The sequence below is a fragment of the Cynocephalus volans genome, chromosome 7, assembly GCF_027409185.1.
Source record: "Cynocephalus volans isolate mCynVol1 chromosome 7, mCynVol1.pri, whole genome shotgun sequence".
NCBI classification, from domain to species: Eukaryota; Metazoa; Chordata; class Mammalia; order Dermoptera; family Cynocephalidae; genus Cynocephalus; species Cynocephalus volans.
Genome location: NC_084466.1, coordinates 91555445 through 91574373, shown reverse-complemented (window position 1 = coordinate 91574373; position 18929 = coordinate 91555445).

Below are 18929 nucleotides of genomic sequence, written 5' to 3'. Positions count from 1 at the left end.
GTCACGTTACCCCGAGAAATGTGCTTCAAAGGAGTCCAGCAAAGCTTAGCATTTTATAATCACAAGAAGAGGGAAGGGTCGAAGAGGAGAGAGAGAGAGGAAGGCCTCCAATTCACTTCATCAGGTTTTCTGTTTGTTGTACATGATGTATAGATTTGGGATTGTTATTAGGTTATATCCTATATGCAGGGATCTAGGGTAAGGGTTACAAAAAGCATTCTAGGTTATTTTATGACTTTCTGGTGCCATCCTGTCTGCTTTTAAGTAAAAATGGTCTTACGATAATGTTTTTCATGACTGCTGGTTTATCCCAGATCTCTCAAGGGACAACAATTCAGCTGACCTGGTCAGAGAAGAATTTTTTTTATCACCTGTCCCCAGATGATGGGCAAGCCATGTGACCTCCTGTCCCCTCTTCCCTCACTGCCCAGCTTGCAGATGGGTGGTGGCCTCAGCCTCTGACACAGGGCAGCCTGGCCAGTGGAGAGCCATGGGGTTTGGAGTCTGGCTTCACTACTGATCAGCTCACAACCTTCAGAGGGTTCACCAGCCCATGGGGCAGCCTCCGATAACTGTGACCTCATCTGCTCAGTGCGATGAAGATCCCCTCCCTCACCTGGTGTGGACTCAAGCTAGATAGTCAAACTACAATGCCAGGGAAGATCCCAAGGGCGGGGACAGAGCCTGGTGTCTAGAACCACAGTGGGAGCATAACGTGCTTGCTGATTGTCTTCTGAGGCCCAGGAAAGGCTCTCGGGCTTGGGGAGCTCATTCCAGACACCTGCGGCTCACTCGGTCCTAACCACCCTAGCACACTGGAGAGGAGGTGCCCCACTGTCAGCCAGGCCAGGCGCAGGCCAACTCCCCAAGGTATGGGGAGAAACTCACATGTAAATTGTTCCAGTTCTGCGGCATCCTACAACAGGACAGCATCAGTGGCCACGACAGGCACCTCAGCCATGGTGGATTTGCAGGTGGTGGCCACTTTGCTAAGAATCTCATGTAAATCAGCATGCCCAGCCCGCTGCCGCCTGCTCATATGAGGGATGGGCTAGGGCAGAGAACAAACCCCAAGTCCACTTCCCCCCAGTCTACACTGCTCAGACGCTAGAAAGTTTTTCCTTCTATGGAACAGATCACCTATCTCCTTTTTAGCTTCTGCACACTTATCTGGTTTTTGCCCCATGGGGACTTCCAGGTCAATCTGTCGCCCTACTTGGGGACAGGATCCCGGGGGTTTGAAGCCATGCCTTGGGCCTCTTAGATCCTTCCTGCCCTTAGCCCTGCATCCCTGCTCCCTACGTTGCCCTCACTGGGGGATCCATATGTGCCTGCCACCATCTCCTGGCCTGTCCCTGGCTCCTCCTCCAGGATCAGCACTATGACAAAGGGCCCCTCCTTGGCAGGAAACCGGTGTTAACACTGGCCATGATATAGGATTGCTCAATCCAAGAGGAAAAACACAAATTGATTTTATTTCTGGGACCCCAGCTTTCTGATTCCCAGACTACTGTGGAGTTGTTGTATCTTTAAGTAGGAAGACATATTTATTTCCTCTTCTGTCAAACCAGGAAGTTATCCTGGAAATTCACAGTGCTCAAGTAACTTGTATAAGGTCACACAGCAACTTCGTAGTCAGGCTGGCTTTGGAAACTGAGACCCTGGCCTCCTGGCCTGGGATCCTTCCCTGAGAACCTTTGTGGTGACCAGTCTGGCTCCTCTGGCCAGGGAGGACCTTGGCTGACAGTGACTGACAAGAACTCAGTGCTGTGTCCGTGACGGGGTGTCCTTGCTGAGAGTACAGAAGCAGCAGGAGGACCACTGGACCTTGCCCTGGGACACTGAGCCCTTGTCCTCTGGCCAGAGTGTAAGGTGGATATAGAAGTCAGCTTACCTGAGACCCTGCAGCAGTGCAGTGTGCCTGAGAGGGCAGGAGGAAAGGAAAAGCAGACACAGACCACCCCACGCCCCCACCCCCAGAAGAAGCCCAGATGGTTCAGAAAAGCAGATGCAGGAGCCATCTGACTTGCCAGCAAGCTTTCCAACATTAACGTCACCTAGTAAATCCCTGCCCAGGAAACTTGTGACCTGGGGAAGGGCAGGGACACCTGTGGGTGATGCCATTTGCTCCCTCAAGTTCAAATCAGTCATATTTTCCAAATGAGCTCCACGTCCTCTTTCATTTGTAGCCCCCCATCCCACCCCCCAGAAGTTCAATTTTTAAAAAGAAAACTCTCATTGCTCTGCCTTTGCCAGAAGCTCCAGAAATAACTCATGGGGAAGCATCTCCATCTGATACTTACCACCTGCAGAGAGAATGGGCCGTACGGCAGGCAGTTTGGCATCGGGAGAGGGCAGCGTGAATGCAGGAGTGAGGCTGCGTGGCGGGGCTGTGGGAGCTGGGGCTGGCCCTCGGCACACCTGGGCTCCACTCCAGCAGAGTGACCTTAGGAGAGGTGGCTCCTCTGGGCTTTGGGGTCCTCATTTGCAAATGGGTTTGTCCATATATGACTTTGTCCTCAGGGAGGTAACAGCGTAGTAGGTAGGAACAAAGTGCAGCTGCTTCTCAGATCCATGCAGGATGAGGGAAAGGCCCCGGGTGTGGAAGGACTGGTGAGGATCAGAGGGGCCAGTGGGGGCAGGTTCCTCATTTCCTCCTTCTGTGAATCCCCTGTGTTCTCTTGGACTTGTGGTTGGCTGTCAGGAGAGGAAGACAACGATATAAGTTAAGCTGGAAACTTCTTTGCAAAGATGCAAAAACTGAGGCCCACAGAGTGAGGGTGTCTGCTTGAGGCCACAGAAAGGAAAGTGGCTGCGTCGGGCTGGCCTGCTGGTCTTCTGCCACCCATGCTGGATTCTGTCTGCCCCAGCAACTCCCTCAGGGAGCTGTGCACGCTGGAGGGCACAAGACCTGGGCATGGGGGCAAGAATCTCGAGTATTTTGCCACTTGTCCTGACCCCTGCCTTTCCCTATAAAAGTGGGCACAGCACTGAGGTCAACTAGACAGGTGGAGAGAAGGGGAAGAGACCCAGCTCTGTCCCTCTTAAGGCAGTAGCATGGTGCATGGGGCTTTACTCCCTGGGCTTTAGCTGCCTATCTGTGAAATGGGGGCATGACTGCTACCTGCTAGGGCCATTGTGAGCACTGGTCACTCACTGAACAAGTACTGATATGTGTTGTCTAAGCACCAGGCACTGCTCCTGGAACTGGGAAACAGCAGGGAACTAGACAGGGGCTCTGGCCGCAGGATGCACCCTGTCTACTAAGGCAGACAGACAAAAGACAAGCAAAAAAGAAATACCCAAGATTGTTTCACATTGAGATGACAATGACACAGCAATGTGAAGGCAAGTGAATGGCATGGGGTAGGGCAGGGGCTGTTTTAGGATGAGAGGGAGGCAGGGTGTACAGCACCTCCCAGGCTGTGGAAACTGCTGGTGCCACGCTCCTGAGCACGGTGGGACTGGGGAGCAGTGGCATGGAGAAGCAAGCAGCAGGGCCAGGGTGAGGCTGAGACTGGCCCCACCACTGAGGGGGCTCATTTGTGGTCAGGCTGGATCTGACGCAGGAGGTGGAGGGGAGCCCTGGCGGACGCCCCACACTTTACCAGCCCAGGCAGGAATCTGGGCAGTACAGGCTGCTGTGTGGCCTCTCTCTGAGCACGGGTGCCTGGCCCAGGCCTGCTAGGAAGACGTAAGCTGGTGTCTCTGAGTGTCTGGGGGCTTCGAGGTCTCCATCTGTCTCTGGTGCATGAGAGAGGTGGGCAGAGTAGAGCGGAGATGGTGAAGACAAAGGACCGGGGATGTGAATTGCACAAATCACTTGCCCCAGGGACCTTCCCAGACAACACAGGCATTCGGAGGGTGGGCGGTGGGGGCGGAAATCACCAAATCCCAAGAGGGGATAAATGGAGGGAGGGAGAAACAGAAGTGTCGCTTGGGCCGGCAGCTCTGGAAGTGCGCTCTGCTAAACCCCACTTCCCTCACTTGGCAGCCGCCATCAGCTGTCTTTCCCAAAGCATTTCCTCCTTTCCTTATAAGAGTTGATCCCGAAAAGCACCTTTCATGGGCTTCAGACAAGGCAGGCTCCCTCCCCAGCTCCTGCCCCAAGAGGTAAACCAAGGCCAGTCGAAGTCAGAAGCTCCCAACTTTCTCTGTTCGCAGGGCCCGTGGTCTCAGTAACTTTTTTTTCACAGCTCTCCTAAGCTAAAATAAATACCTACATTTCTGCCGAGTTAGCCTCAAACAACTTAGTATTTCTGCCCTAACAATTCATTAGCCAATTACAAAAACAATATACACGTACTAAAAGAAAAAAGTAAGATGTTTAATTTATTCCTTTTTAAATTTTAGAAACTTGTTTTATTTATTTTTTGACAAGTAAGTAGCACTTTTATTTATTTATGCTTTAAAATGGACAAAAACTATACATTCATGATGTACCACCTGATGTTTGGATATATCTATTCATTGTGGCTAAACAATTAACGTATTCATTACCTCACATAGTTATTTTTTTTGTGGTGAGAACACTTAAAATGTGCTCAGAAATTTTCAAGTATGCAATACACTGCTATTGACTGTAGTCACCATGTTGTACAATAGATGTAATTTATTATTAAATAGCTACAATTAATTACTTACTAATGGGAAATGTGCACCTACTGGCACCACTCAACGTCTCAAACTGTGGTTGTCGACTGGACACTTTCCTCATTTTCCATCTGACACTGATTTTCGTTCAATACTTGTTTTTTATTGCAGCAGCCACCAAAAACTTCCCAGAGATGTGGTATGATCACAGGAATGTAGTGTGATCTGAGGTTGAAATTCTGAAGAAACTTGAGCTAGTAGATCATGCGGTTTCCAACAGGCATCCAGCACTGCTGAGTTTCCCTTGAAAATTTAAAATATCCAATTTGTTGCGGCAATCCGGGGTGCCTCAGCCCTCATTTTGGGAACCATGGCCTAAAGCTGTCAATTGCTGGCCTAGGCAGGAGCATGTAGTGCAATTCTGGCCAATGAAATGTGGAGGGGAGTCTGGGGGGATTTCTGGGTAAGGTTCACCGCACTCTGTAACAGATGTTTGGGAAGAAGCTGTTTCCTTTCTGCTGTGGGCTGCTGTAGAGTCCTCCTAGGAGTCTGGAACCGCAGCCGCCATCTAGGACATGGAGGTAAGTATCCCAAAGAAAACACACTGTGGATAGCGGAGGGGAAAGACGGTCGGGGTCTGGCTTTGATGGCACTATTTGGCTGCCCAGTCCAGGAGGTGCCCATCTTTGGACTTGCTATGATGTGAACTCATATCTTCCTAGAGAATTTAACCTATTTAGAGCTCGATTTCCTGTTCGCCTGCAGCCCAAAGCATCTTTTCTGACACTCCAGGAAGCAAAGAATGTTAGTTTGGGAAACATAGTACTTTCTATTCTCTACTTAGGGTCACCTCTCAAAGTCTCTGAGAAATCCCACAATTCTCTGCTTACTTTGGTTCAATGCAGAGTTTGCCAAATCGACTTGACTGAGGAAATGTTTTTTTCCCCATGGTACTTGATTACAACTCACAGAACACTTATGTGCCAAAAAACACACTTTTGAAGGGACGCCTTAGATCCTGCCTCATGGCCCGTCAGCCCTCACCCATCCCCAGAAGCCTGCACACACAGACTCCCACCTCAGCCGAGCGCCAAGGCCCACATGTGTTTCTGTTCAGTGGGGGAGATTAAATGAAGCCAGATGTACCTGAGCAGCCTACAGGCAGAAGAACAATGACTTAATGTCCTAGCTATGCAGGGATTAACTTGCCAGAAAGCTCCTATGGAGGGGCAGGGACTTGCCCGCCTGCCTGTTAATGGATTCAGCAGAAATGTCCCGGTGGGCTTCGCATGACCATAGTGCATGACAGTAGCGTACATGAGTGCTATGCCCATGACTGCACTGCTGTGTCCATGACTGCTGTGTCCATGACAGCTGTGCCCATGACTGCCTTGTCCATGGCCTCTGTACCCATGACTGCTGTGTGCATGCCTGCTGTGTGCATTCCTGCAGTGCCTGTGAGCACTGTGTGCATGACTTACGCCATCCCTCCCCACTCTGGGACCCAGAGAGTATCTGTGGTTTTCCAAGTGTGTCCCCTAGCATTCTTTGATTTCTAAGGAGGCACTTCAGGGCTTGTGCAGGGTTGGGAGGGTCCAGTCTTTTGCCTCTGATTCAACCAGGACAGCTCTCTATTCATCCTTTTTAACCACTAGGTTCCTACATAGGATTTCATTAGAAGAAAAGGGTTTGTGGCAGGAGAATAAAAAAAGTCTAAGCCACTGATATTGACCAGTTGTGCATTTTGCAGAGGAATACAGAAGGCTCCTCTCTTCCAGTGCTCTGGAATCCACGAATCTGGGATTTGTGGGAGAAGCGGATGGGGTCAGGGCAGGGGAGTAGAGGAGACAGACTGCAGAGCAGCATTTATTTTCCCTTTTGGCTTTGTCTGCTGTGCCCCAGAGGAAAAGCCCTTTGAAACCATCTGAGAGGCAACTAGACAGCCACACAAAGCTTGCTTCTCAAACTCCAGGTCGCCGGTGAGGAAGTAGGAGGCAGGCTGGGACCACAGTGCAGCCCTGGAGAGGGGTACAGTTTATTTACTCAGCCAAGATTTAGGGGCCGATGCCGGCCACCCACACCAGGACAGTCTCCTTCCCACAAGAGCTCAGCTCTCGACTCTCAGAACTGCCGAGCTGGGTCTTACCACGCCCCGTGGTGTGGACTCAGCAATGGGTGCTTCGAGAGGCACGTGCAGGGTCGATTGCTCCAGCAGGCACAGTGGGCTCTCAGGCACCCACAAAAATGTTCTCATTTCTTTTAAAATCAGGAGAAGGGGAGAAGGGGTATGGGAGGAATTGGTAAAGGGCTAAGAAAAATGGTTACGTTGTATAATTTTGAATATACTAATTATCCTGATTTGAGCATGACATATTGCACAGGTATTAATTATTCAACTCTAACCCACAGATATGTACAATCAACTATGTTACAATAAACAAAAATTAAAACATAAAATAAAATCAGAAGAAAAAAGAGAAACTTTGAGGTTGAAAAACATTTTTTGATATATCACAGTAATATGTTCATTTTTATGACAGTGCAGTTGTAAAATAATATCGATAATAATAATTATTATTATAATTGTATATTTATGGAGGAAGGGGCCCATGAAGGAAAAAGTGCTCACCAGAGTTATGATGAAGTCGTGATTTGTCCCTCGTTAAGTGACACTGAACTTCAGATCTCGTGTTAGCTGGAGCTGCTGTTGCAAGTGCCACAGACTAGATCACTTAAGTATATTTTCTCACAGTTCTGGAGGCTCAAGATCCACACCATTGTCTGGGTTGGTCTGTTCTGCAGTCTCTCTCCATGGCTTGTAGATGGCTGCCTTCTCCCTGCGTTTTCACGTGGTCTTTCTCTGTGCATGTTTGTGTTCTAATCTTTTTTTTTTTTTTAAATAGGAACACCAGTCGTATCGAATTGGGGCTAACCCTGATGGCCTCACTTTAACTGCATTAACTCTTTAAAACAAATATTCTGAAGTATGGGGCTAGGACCTCCACATATAAATTTTAGGGGACACAGTTTAGTCCCTAACTTGCTTAAGTTCATGCTCTTCCTTTGCCTTGTTTTCTTTCTTTTTCTTTTAGAGAAAAGAGAAGGACTCTACATAGAATGCTCCCTGCTTGGGACACCTGCTATCTGACGGAAAACCTCTCCAGCCTCCCCGGGTTCTTTCTGCAGGCCTGTGGGTCAGGTGCTCTCCATGGCTGACTCTGGACAAGTTGAAGCCTCCAGAAAGAATACCAAGGGCTCCTAGTGCTGTGGGCTCAACTCTGGGGCTTGGTCAAACTACATTAGAGATATACAGTACTGTAAATCAAAAGGTCACTGGGGCATGGTCACGTACAGGTAATACCCAGATATGTGGCCTTCATATCCAACCTCAAGACCCAGGTGTCACAGAAACTTCCCCACCTGTTCCAGCACTCTCCTCCCAGCCCCACCATCTTCCATTAAATAGGGTTGACATGAGGGGTTTCCTGATGTTAAAAGGGCTCCATTTTCTTAGGGTTGAAAAAGTAGAGAATCCAAGCAGGCCCTAATCTCAAAAATGCCAGGAATTCTTGATGTTTTATTTGGGTTTTGTCATGCAAGGGGGATTAGAGACTTGAGGTGAGAGCCCCCAGCCACCACGCTGTTTCAGTGAAGCTGGAGAGCTTGTTCTGCTGCCCTTGAAACTTCAATGTCACTTTCCAGCGTGGATAGCCCTGTGACTTTTATGAAACTGGCTTTTGTTTTAAATGGGTCCTCCTGAGGGTAATTCAGAAATGAGGAGGAGAAGGAGCAGGAGGAAGGGAAAGAGGAAGAAGAGGGGCGGGCAGCGGTGGGAGCAGCAGGAAGCAGGTCCAAGCCTGTGAGCTGGATCCCCTTTCATTCTGCCCTGTGGTGCGGTGGCCTTACTGTCTCAGGAGTCTCCAGTCCTAAGACACGAGACTCCGCACAGCGTAGCAGTCTTGTCCATGTGCATATGCTCCAACACCTCTGTGGGTCTTACGATCTTTGACATGAGATTTCTGGGGAAGTGGCTGTAATCATTCTAGAGCTAAAGCCAACCCTTCAGGCAGGGTTAGTAGAGCTGGGGAGTGGGGCTGGGCTTGGTGATCCAACCTAGAGAGCAGGTGAGGCAGAAGCAAGGGGCTGATGGGCTCCCGTCCGTCCTGTCTCCACCTGCTGGCCCGCCAGTGGGAGAAGAGCCTGGGCCAGGAGGCTGGAGGCCTGAGGTTTGGCCCCTGCTCAGAGACTCATTTCATATGTGGCTTTGCCAAGTCTCTCTCCCTCTCTGGTCCTCAGGCTCTCCATCTCCTAAGTGAGGAAGTGGGACAAGGTGAGTTCATCGGTGCTACTGGGTTCCAGCCATGATGTGCCAGCCTCAGGTGCTGAGATGCACAAAGAAAAAAGGAGCCCACGGCCCTCCTGCAGGCAGGTAACCTGGACCCAGCCAGGTGCATTCATGTGTTCATTTTCCCCATTGAAATACATTTTTTTTTCTCATTATGGAAGCAGTTCATGCTTGTTATTTAAAATGCATATATGGAAAACACTGCCAGGGAAGACAAAGGCAGAAATGATCCCCATAAATCTCACCCACCCAGAGACAAGTGCTCTTAGCACTGCAGTAGATGTCCTCCCAGCCATGTCCTGTGACTGCAGATATGCACACCTCGGTGCAGGGCCAGGACAGGATCACATGCTGTTTATCTTTTTCAGTCAGTCCTCACAACCACTCTAAGAGATGGTTAGAAGAATTATTTTTACTTTATAGATGTAGAAACAGGGACTCAAAGAAGTTGGGTAACTTTCTGAAGGTAGCGGGACTGTGATTCAATGTCAAATTCAGCTGAATCAAGTCCACAGCTCCTTCTCAGCACCCGGGTCTATGGGGGAGCCAGGCAGGTAAGCAGGGACCGTTCCAGCACCAGCCGTACCCCACGGAAGTCAGACACCTAAGAACTCACTTCAGAACAGCTGAGTCGGGGGTCACAAGGAAGGAGACCCTTGACTGGAGTTTCTAGGAATAATGTAGGCGCTGTCAGCGGAGGAGCAGCGGGAAGGTGCTTCAGGCAGACGAAAGGAACAATCAAGGTCATCATCGTGAATGGCTCCCTGGTGAAGGGAAGCAGCTGGGGCACGTGGACGGTCATAGGGGCGTGTTTGTGTGTGTGCGTGTTGCGGGAGTGAGACGGGGGAAGCAGGAGGTGAGCTGGCTGGAGTTAGGCTGAGGAAGTCCATGAAATATCAGGCTGAGCAGTTCAAGATTTCTCCTTAAGGTGACGTGGAGCTATCCAGGTTCTTGATGAGATATGAATGGACCTTTTAGGGAACATCCAGGAAAGGGTGGCAGAAAGAGAGAGGATCGGGGTCCCATGGGCCTTGGGAAGGTGGCTGAATTCCCAAACACCTATCTTATAAAAAGCTCACCTCGTGGGCTGATGAGGTTGGAAATGAAGCCAGAGGTGTGTGTGGTGAGATGGCAGATGATCCCATCCCTTACAGCAGGCAAGTGGGGAACGAGGGGCTGATTGCATGGCTGCCACCCCTCCGTGTCTGGTTTCTGAAGCTGTTGGCTCCGTTCCCAACATGAACCAGGGCCCCTTTGCTGCCTGGGAGTGGGCTGGCTCTGCTCGGGTTTTCACTAGGGTGGGTTTGTCTCAGAGGACAGATGTCCTGAGCTCCAGTCAGCTGAGTCAGGCCCGTGAGTCACTCTCTACCACATCCCAAAGATGTTAGAAAGGGCTGGGGTAGGGAAGATGGGGTTCCCAATTGTCAGGAACCTGGGCTACCAAGGGGAGTCTACGCATCAAAGGCCAGTGTATATAACTGGCATGTGCAGACGTGGGTGTGGCATCAATGAATAGGTGACGGGGGACAAATCCCTGCTGATGAGTACAGGTTGAGTGGCTGAATAAAGGAATGAATGAGTGAAGGAGGCCAGGTTATGCTGCAGCAGAAAGAAGCATAAAGGGCTGGTTTTGGCTTGTGCTACATGTCCTTTGTGAGCTGGGGTGTCAGCTTAGGTCCTCGGGAACACAGGCTGCAAGAGGGGATTAGATGTTCCTTTATTAGGGGAGATACCTGTGAAGGATGCAGGGTGAGGGAGCAGGAGGCGGGAAGACCCTTTCACCATGATGTGGGTCTGAAACCTGTGAAAGGAGAAAGGGAAGGAAAGATGGGGAAGGAAGAGCTTGAGACTCCAGCTCAGTTCTGAGAAAGTCTGGACCAGGCTGATGGAGAGCTCCTAAGCCAAAGTTGCTCATTAGCAGAATCCCACATTGGGCGAGACTGCCCTGTTCAAGTATTCAAGTCATGGATATGAGTCATTTGTAGGGACCAGCCCAGGAAACACTGTGCCCGAGACAGGCACTGGGAGGTCCAGAGGGTGCAGGTGGCGGTTGTCGATGAGCTACCCTCCTGCGTCAAGCTCTCTGGAAAGGTCATCTGCATGGGGCTTCTCCATGGCTGCTGTGGTTTGCTGGGAGCTTGGCCCCACACGCTCCTCATTCTGGAATCCAGGCTCTTTGGAGAACCCACTGTCTGGAATGTTGCTGTTCACTGTGATAGAGGTAAGAAGATACCTTGGCGGGCCTCACACTGGCCATTAAAGGCCCTAGTCCAGAAGAGAGGTGTGTCAATCCCACTGGTTACCCATTGGCCAGAGCTGATCATGTGATCCTGCCTACTGCAAGGGGCCAGGAAGTGAGTCTGCCACCTGCCTACAAGGAGGAGAGCTGGAAATCTGACCAGCGCTAGTGCCTACCACAGTGCACGTAGGAGAAAAGGAATGAATGAATGAGTGACAGAAAGAAGAGCAAATCAGTGGAACAGTTGAGGGAAGGGAGAGGGGAATGAAGGAGAGAGAATGAAGGAGTGAAGGAGTAAATGAAGGAATAAGTGGGCAAGTGAATAAATGAGGAATGTGTGGGGCATGAAGGACAAAGCAGAGCAGGTAAGAGGTGAATGGATGAGAGGGTGAGAAGTGAGAACGGACAAGCAGAGGACAGAGGGTGCTGGGCCTCATGTGCTTTGGAGGGTGACAAGTGAAGCTCGGCCTTTTTCTTCCCTGTGCCACCTCCAACCAGATCAAGCTGCATTTGTCCCAAGAGCTGCACTGACCAGCAGTCTCTGAGTGGTTGCTGAGGAGGTGTCCTCTCTAGAGGCCACTAGGGCTGGAACACAGGGCCATAAAGGGCCAGCCCTTTCTTCCCTCTGACAACACTGCACAGAATGCAAGAGCCTGTGCACCATAGTTTGGAGCTAGTGACACCTATGCCCACCTCTTGCAGACAGGGGAATGAAGGCTGCCAGCATGTTGCGGTGTCCTTGGGGGCACCAGAAACTCCCTTTCCCACCCATTATCTCTGGCGTGACTGAAGTCCCCCATGAGACCTTTTGGTTTTAGCCTTGCCCTCATGGTAGTCTTCTTTTAAAAGAAGGAAGCCTTGGGCTGGCCTGTGGCTCACTCGGGAGAGTGTGGTGCTGATAACAACAAGGCCATGGGTTCAGATCCCATATAGGGATGGCTGGTTAGCTCACTAGGGGAGCACGGTGCTGACACCACCAAGTTAAGGGTTAAGATCCCCTTACCAGTCATCTTTTAAAAAAAATAAAAATAAAAAATAAAAGAAGGAAGCCTCTAAGTAAACCCACTCACAATTATTGAAGGGTGACTATGTTCTGGCCTCTGTGGGGGCCGCCGGGGTGAGAGACTTATGAAATGAACTTAGGCAAGCTCCTTCCCTCTTTGGGCCTCAGTTTCCTCATCTGTAGAATGGAAGGGGTTTCCGACAGATCCTATTTTACACAAGAGGGTGCACAGCTACTGGGTGACTAACACAAGTCATCAACTTGCTGGTTAGTGGGGAGCTGAGGGGCATGCCCTTTGTCCCCATACACAGGAAGTGGACCTGCCCTGGAGGGTTCGAGGCTGGCCTGTTGGTGAGCTAAACCAGACTACCAGGGCTAGTCTACATGAACGGACTAGTGAGAATAAGTTAGGCTCCGTTCATGAATACTCCCACTGTGGTTTCTACTAACAGCAAACAAGAGTGCCAAGGACAGGCAGGAGAGTAGGCTACAGGGGGTGGACAAGGGTCTCTGCACATGTTTACTTTTGAAGTGTGCCCAAAGCTCAGAACTCAACAAATCCTGAACAAACTGAGGATCTGCCAGGACAGAAAAGCCAGTGCTGCAGGCTCAATGCCCTTTCCTGGAAACTTTCACTGAAGTGTAATATCTGTGCAGAGCAGGTCATGAGTAGCAAGTGTCCAGTTTGATGGAACTTCACAAAGTGAGCACACCTGTGCAACCAGCATCATGATCAGGACACAGAACATGCCAGCACCCCGGGGACCTTGGCCCTTCTTTGAATCTGGCTTCTTTTTCTTAATATTAAGCTGTGAGACATACATAGCCATGTTGCTGAGTTTAGTTTTTTGTGTTTTGTTCCTTCTCACTGTTGCATGGTATTCCGTGGAGTGTCACCTCCTTTTATACCCTAGGCTGGTTTCAGCACTCCAGGGTCTACCTACTGCCTACAAATCATTTCTTGCTGCCCGGTAGGTACATGCGCCTGCGTTCCACTTCCTTCTGCATCGTTGAGCTCACAGTTGGCTCGAGCATGTTCTATCACAGGGAGCAAAAACTATCAGAGGAAAGATAAAGAGGTCAGAGCCCTGACCTTGACACACTAACATTGTCAGTAACACCCACTGGGGGTGGGAGTGAAGCACAGGGTTATAGGGAGAACTTGACTGCGCCACCCCCTCCAGCCTGTAACAGCCCCTCTGGGCTCTGTCACCACTGGAAGCAGGTGACTAGGGCTCCTTAGAGTAACTCTGATGGTGCAGGGGGAGATGTCACCTGGATGTCAGGCTTCTGGCTTCCTGACAGAGGCAGGTGTGTACAGGACATGGGTAGAATGAGTAGAGAGGGGGGCCGGGGCAGGTTGTCACCTGCAGGCAGGAGACACCATGGCATGGAGTGTGCACATGGCTGCAGGGACACTGAGGCAGTCAGATGGTTAGGACTTGCGCGTGGACAGGATGGGATGGTGAAGAGAAGAAGCAAGAAGGGCTGAGGTGCAGCCATCACAGAACCAGGGGCTCCTGACTGGTGGTCTGAACAGGCTGTGGGCTCCTGGGGGACAGGGCCCTCTTTCTTTCTTCCCTGCATACCTCCAAGCTTGCCACATTAATAAGAGCATGCGACATTCCTCCTGGTTGGAATTTCCCATAACAAGACCTGCAGATGAGACGGGGACAATGTCTCTCCTGCTGCCCACCTGATCGAGCCTCATCGAGCCTGCAGGGTCCCACAAGCTGTCAGGCAGCTGCAGGGACCTGGCTGTGGCTCCTCAGGGCCTGGGGAAGGAGGCAGTGCTGAGTCCATTAACTCAGTGCTGTTCTCTAGAGAGCACGTAGGGGGATTATCTGGCGGCTTTGCCACCTCCTGCCTTCCCAAGACCACCCCTTTGGGACTGGATCCAAGGAAGTGAGTGATCCCATCATTAGGTGAAAGGAGTCAATAATCCTTTCCCTCCACCCCCATCAGCCTCACGTGCACCAGGTCCAGCCTTGCGGAAGGAGCAGAGGGCGGGGAGGGCCAGGCCTGGCCTTCAGTCTGGACCCGGCATGTGGCCAGGGGCAGACCTCATCCCCATCTTTAAAATGAGATGGGATGCCCTTCCATCTGAGTGTCCTCCAGGCCTGGCATCCTCCCAGGGTGTGTGACCAGAGGCAGACCCAGCCCCATCCCTGAGGGGCCCCACCGGGACTCACCTCCGCCCCCTGCCTCCCCGTTTACCTCCCTTCCTTCCCTGCTGCCAGGCCTTTTGGAGGGCGGGGCATAGTGACTTGTCCTCAGTGGAAAATGATGGCCAGGAGAACTGCGGCATGTCAGTAATCACCTGGCAAGCACAAACTGAACTGACTAGTGGTGGCCCTTTTGGGGAGAGTTGAGGTGGGGGACCAAGGAGGAGAGGAGAGGGGAGAAAGGTGCGTTTTCTGAGATCATCATAAGGACACAATAGCCACCATGTATTGAGGGCTTACCTAACATGCACCAGGTGGCATACTATGGGCTTTACATTATACAGCATCTCACTTTATCCTTAATATCAAGGATGTGTGACCCAATGGGGACAAAGCTCCAGGCCTCAGGGAGTCAGAGGGTGGAGTCAGGTCTCAGTACAAAGCCAGGTAGAAGATGACAGGGAGAGTACTCTATGTCCCCAGCTGGTCCCTAGCAGGTCCCTTCTGGATCCAGCATCTTAGACGGTCACAGTGAGATGGTCCCACACTTCACTAGGTTGAATGGCTGTGAATGTTGATCTAAAGCTCAGGCGTGCAAGAAATGGCATTTCCTCAATTTTCCTATAACGATTTGATTTCTGTTTCTGGTCTCCCTTGCACTAAAGTGATAAACCCAGGACTCTGTGCATTTGTGGCTCTCCCGTTCCTGGAGATGTGTGAGTCTGGGAGCTTCCACAGGTGTTGGGGTGTGGGAACCAGGTCCTCAGTGTCCCCTGGCTTCCACAGACACGTCTTTCAGGCTCTGGGCCTTCCCCATAGTGGTGCTGGGCCTCTCTCTCACCGTCTGTAAGCCTCTTCCATTTGGCGGCGTCCTCTGCCCTTCCACGCCAGTCTCAGGTACACACAGAATCGTTCTGCTGCTTCAGCCACCCACTGGGGCTTGAAACACTGCGAAGCCGCCTGAGGCCCCATCTGCTTGGGTATGTCTTGGAGCCACTCATTTTCCAGAGCCGTGCCCCTCGCTGGCCCTTCCTGGGCCACAGGCTAGGCTTCCCTCTTCTGGATCTCAGGAATCTCTTTGGGAGTTTGCTGCCTTCCTGAGGAGGGTGTGCCAGGCTCTCCTCTCTAGGACATGCTGAGAAATCCTCGTGGATCCTTCCTCTCTGCCCCCTGTCCCAGGGGAACCTGGCCATGGGTGCCGGGATGCTTGCTCCCATTCATCATGTGAGACCACCAGCCCTTTCTGTTTCCCATAGGGATGGCTTTCTGCAAAGAGCTGTCTAGTTTCTCTGTCTCCTGCAACCCCATCCTCCGCTTGAGGCAGTGAGACAGAGCTCCAGGCTCTTCAGGAGTAAGGGCCTAGGCGAGAAAGTGGATACCTGGAGAACACTCTGTGTTTATAGACAGAGGCTGAGGCTTGAGGGGAGTGACCATGATGGGCCCACGGAGAGGGAGAAGCAGAGCCAAGGTGTTCTCCAGGTCTCCATTCCAGGGCCGTGCCCCCAACAGGGCAGCATGCCAGCACAGCCCCCTTGGGAAGGTTCAGATATCCTCCCATTGCAGCCCTGACCTGGCCCACTGCAGCAGGCCCAGCAAACAGAAGGAGTTTTCCAGAAAGTCACCAGGACCCCTGCTATAGAACACATAAATCAGCTCTAGTGCTGCCACATCTGTTGCTAATTTAAGCAAGACTCTAGAGGAATATGGAAGACCCCGATGTACAGGCTGTGGGTCAACAAAGGAAATCTGCCGCCGGACAGGACTTGGAAGCACAACATATTTTGGCTTCCCCTTGTGCCAGCCTGAGGTCTCCTTCTCACCTGCCCAGCCTCTCAGGTAGGCCTCATGCCAATGTGGTATGACAATGGCTCTTTTACAGATGGGGAAACTGAGGCCCAGAGGGGTGAAGCAATTTGTGTAAGATCACTCACTGAAGGTAAGAAAGCAGGATCTGATCTGGCCCCAAAGCCCACGGTCTTCCCGATGCCCCTCATCGTCTGGGAGGCTTTGTGTGGTTGTTAAAGTCCGGCCTCCTCCTGGAGAAGTTTGCTGCGGTCTTCCCACTGCGGAGAAGGGAGGGGCGCTGGGCGGGTCAGTGGGGAGTGTACTTAACAGGCAGAGGGTGAGCCTGTGGCTTCTTTCTGCCTCAGTGCATGATCTAACAGTCTATTCGCTGCACGGGTGAGCGAGAACTCCTCCAGTTACCACTGCCACTTGTGATATGTGGCACAGTGTCAGGGAAAAGGTCCCCCCCACTCCACGCCAAGGACCTGCCAGGGAGGGTGGGATGTGCTGCACACCAGGCCCTCATGTGGCTCCTCCAGGAGTGAGTCCACGAGGCTGTTAATAGACGTTATGAGAACAAAAGTGTTCTGGGGTCGGAGAGCCTGGGAAATACAGAGTCCAGTGAGGCTGAGCCTGTTCCATTATTTCAGGAATCGTTAGAGCCATAAACATGCCCTTGTGCCTCATCACTCTCCCAGGGGGCTGTAGAAGTCAGGACCCTCTGCCTTAATCTACTCTTAACCCCCTTCCCTCTGCTGTTCCATGGCATCACTTGTCCACAGCAGCATGCTGGAAAACGAGGCTCTGATGCTCCTTAGAAAAGAGTCCCCAGGAAGAAGGAACAGATAAAGGGTGCCAGGTCTGCAGGGGAAGGGGGGGACCCGGTCCTGGAGCCCAGGGAGGCAGCTTCTGACCAGGGTGTGGGCGTCCTGGGCTCTGAGGGAAGGTGAGGCTTTGCAGGTGGGGACCTGGCTGGGGGAAGGGTCTTGTGCAAAAGCCGGAGTGAGCATTGGAAGGAAGGGAGTAGGTGTGAGCACCACAATTTGGCTGAGGCCACTTAGTGTACTTCAGAGGGAGTCTGGACTCAGCAGGTTGTGCGAGGCTAGATCTGTTCTTCCTCCAGCTTGGATCCAAACACACAGAGTATAGACACCTAGCTACTGACTTCTGTGGCCCACTGAGTTCAGAAACGAGGATGGACACTGGCAGAGAAGGAACCACTCTGCAAAGCCTCAGGCTGCAGGCCTCTCCTGTGGAGGCTGGTTTCCCTCTGAGCACTGCTTTAGAGAGGGGTGCGTGCCCTTCATTCTCCCCAGGGGACTAGGATCCCAAAGAGCCTCCGCTTTGCTCAGAAGCCAGGAGAGTAGAGGAGGGAGAAGAACATCTTCGAGATCCCAGAAAACTTGGATGCGTGCAGTCGAGAAAGTAAAACTTAATTAAAACCGATCTGGGATCTTGCCAAATGGGAGAAAGTGACTTGGGGCCAGGAGCCTCCGCAACGGGAAGGAGCAACGTGGTAGTGGGTTATTTATAATCCACTTCTGGCACTCTCTGCCTGCATTCTTTCAGCTCGAGGAAATGCTCCCATCCCCGAGACAGACATCTGATCATTATAATTTCATGTTTGAAGACAGTTTTAGCCTTCTGCAGACACACATATAATCTGTATCTGCTGCCCAGGATGGGGGACATAAAAGCGCTTTAAGAGGGTTGTAGACCTTCCTGGGATGGAGTCCAGGCTGGCTCTGGCATCACACGGAGTCAGACTCTGGGCCTCTGCTCACGCAGCCCTGCCGTCACCTTAGCTCTCTGCCTGCTTGGCAGACACCACCCACCATCGGAGGCCACGCGCACGTCTCCTGCAGGAGCCAGGCCGCGTCCGCCCTCCCTGGCTGTCTTAGCACTTTCCCTCTGAGCATTTTTTTCCACAGTTGATTTAATTCACTTGACGTGATAGTGTGCCGCCTTGGTCCCTAGCTGCCTCTTGTATATATAACCATATATTGAATGGGCTGAGCTCGATGGGGTACGAACAGGAAATGGCTTTCTTTTTCTCCCTTCAATGCTTTCAAACATGCCCTGCTGGATCTCCTTCTCCTTTGACTACATCGTAGGCTCATGCTGGAGCTTTCCAGTCATTTTCAGGAGCAGAAAGATTTCCCTCTCAGATATTAACAAGGTCCATTCCAGCCCATGTACAGGCTCCTGGGACATCTCTCAACCAAGTTTCTCCCGGTGGCAGCTCAGGCCTGACCACATTCGCATGTGGCCTGGGGATGTGTTGTCATTGTTTTTTTTCTCTCCCTTCATGTCCACTGTTATGAATTGTGTCCCCCCTGCAAAAAAGGGTATGTTGAAGTCCTAATTCCCTGTACCTCAGAGTGTGACTTTATTTGGAAATAGAGTCTTCACAGAGGTGATTAAGTTAAAATGAAATCCTTAGGGTGGGCCCTAGTCCAATAAGACTAGTTTCCTTATGAAAAGTGGAAATGTGGACACAGGGACAGACAGGCACAGAGAGAGACGACATGAAGACATGCAGGGAGAAGATGGCCCTGCAACTGGAGCAAGGCAGAGGCAAGCTGGGGGACGCTGAGGCCTGCTGGCCACCACGGAAGCTGCGAGAGCCATGCAGGACTGCCGGCAGAGCCATCAGAGGGAGTGCGGCCCTGCTGACACCCTGATTTAGGACTCTGGCCTCCAGAACTGTGAGACACAAATTCCTGTTGTTTTAAGCCAGCTAGTTGGAAGCATTTTGTTACAGCAGCCTAGGAAATAACTACATCCATCTTTCTCCTT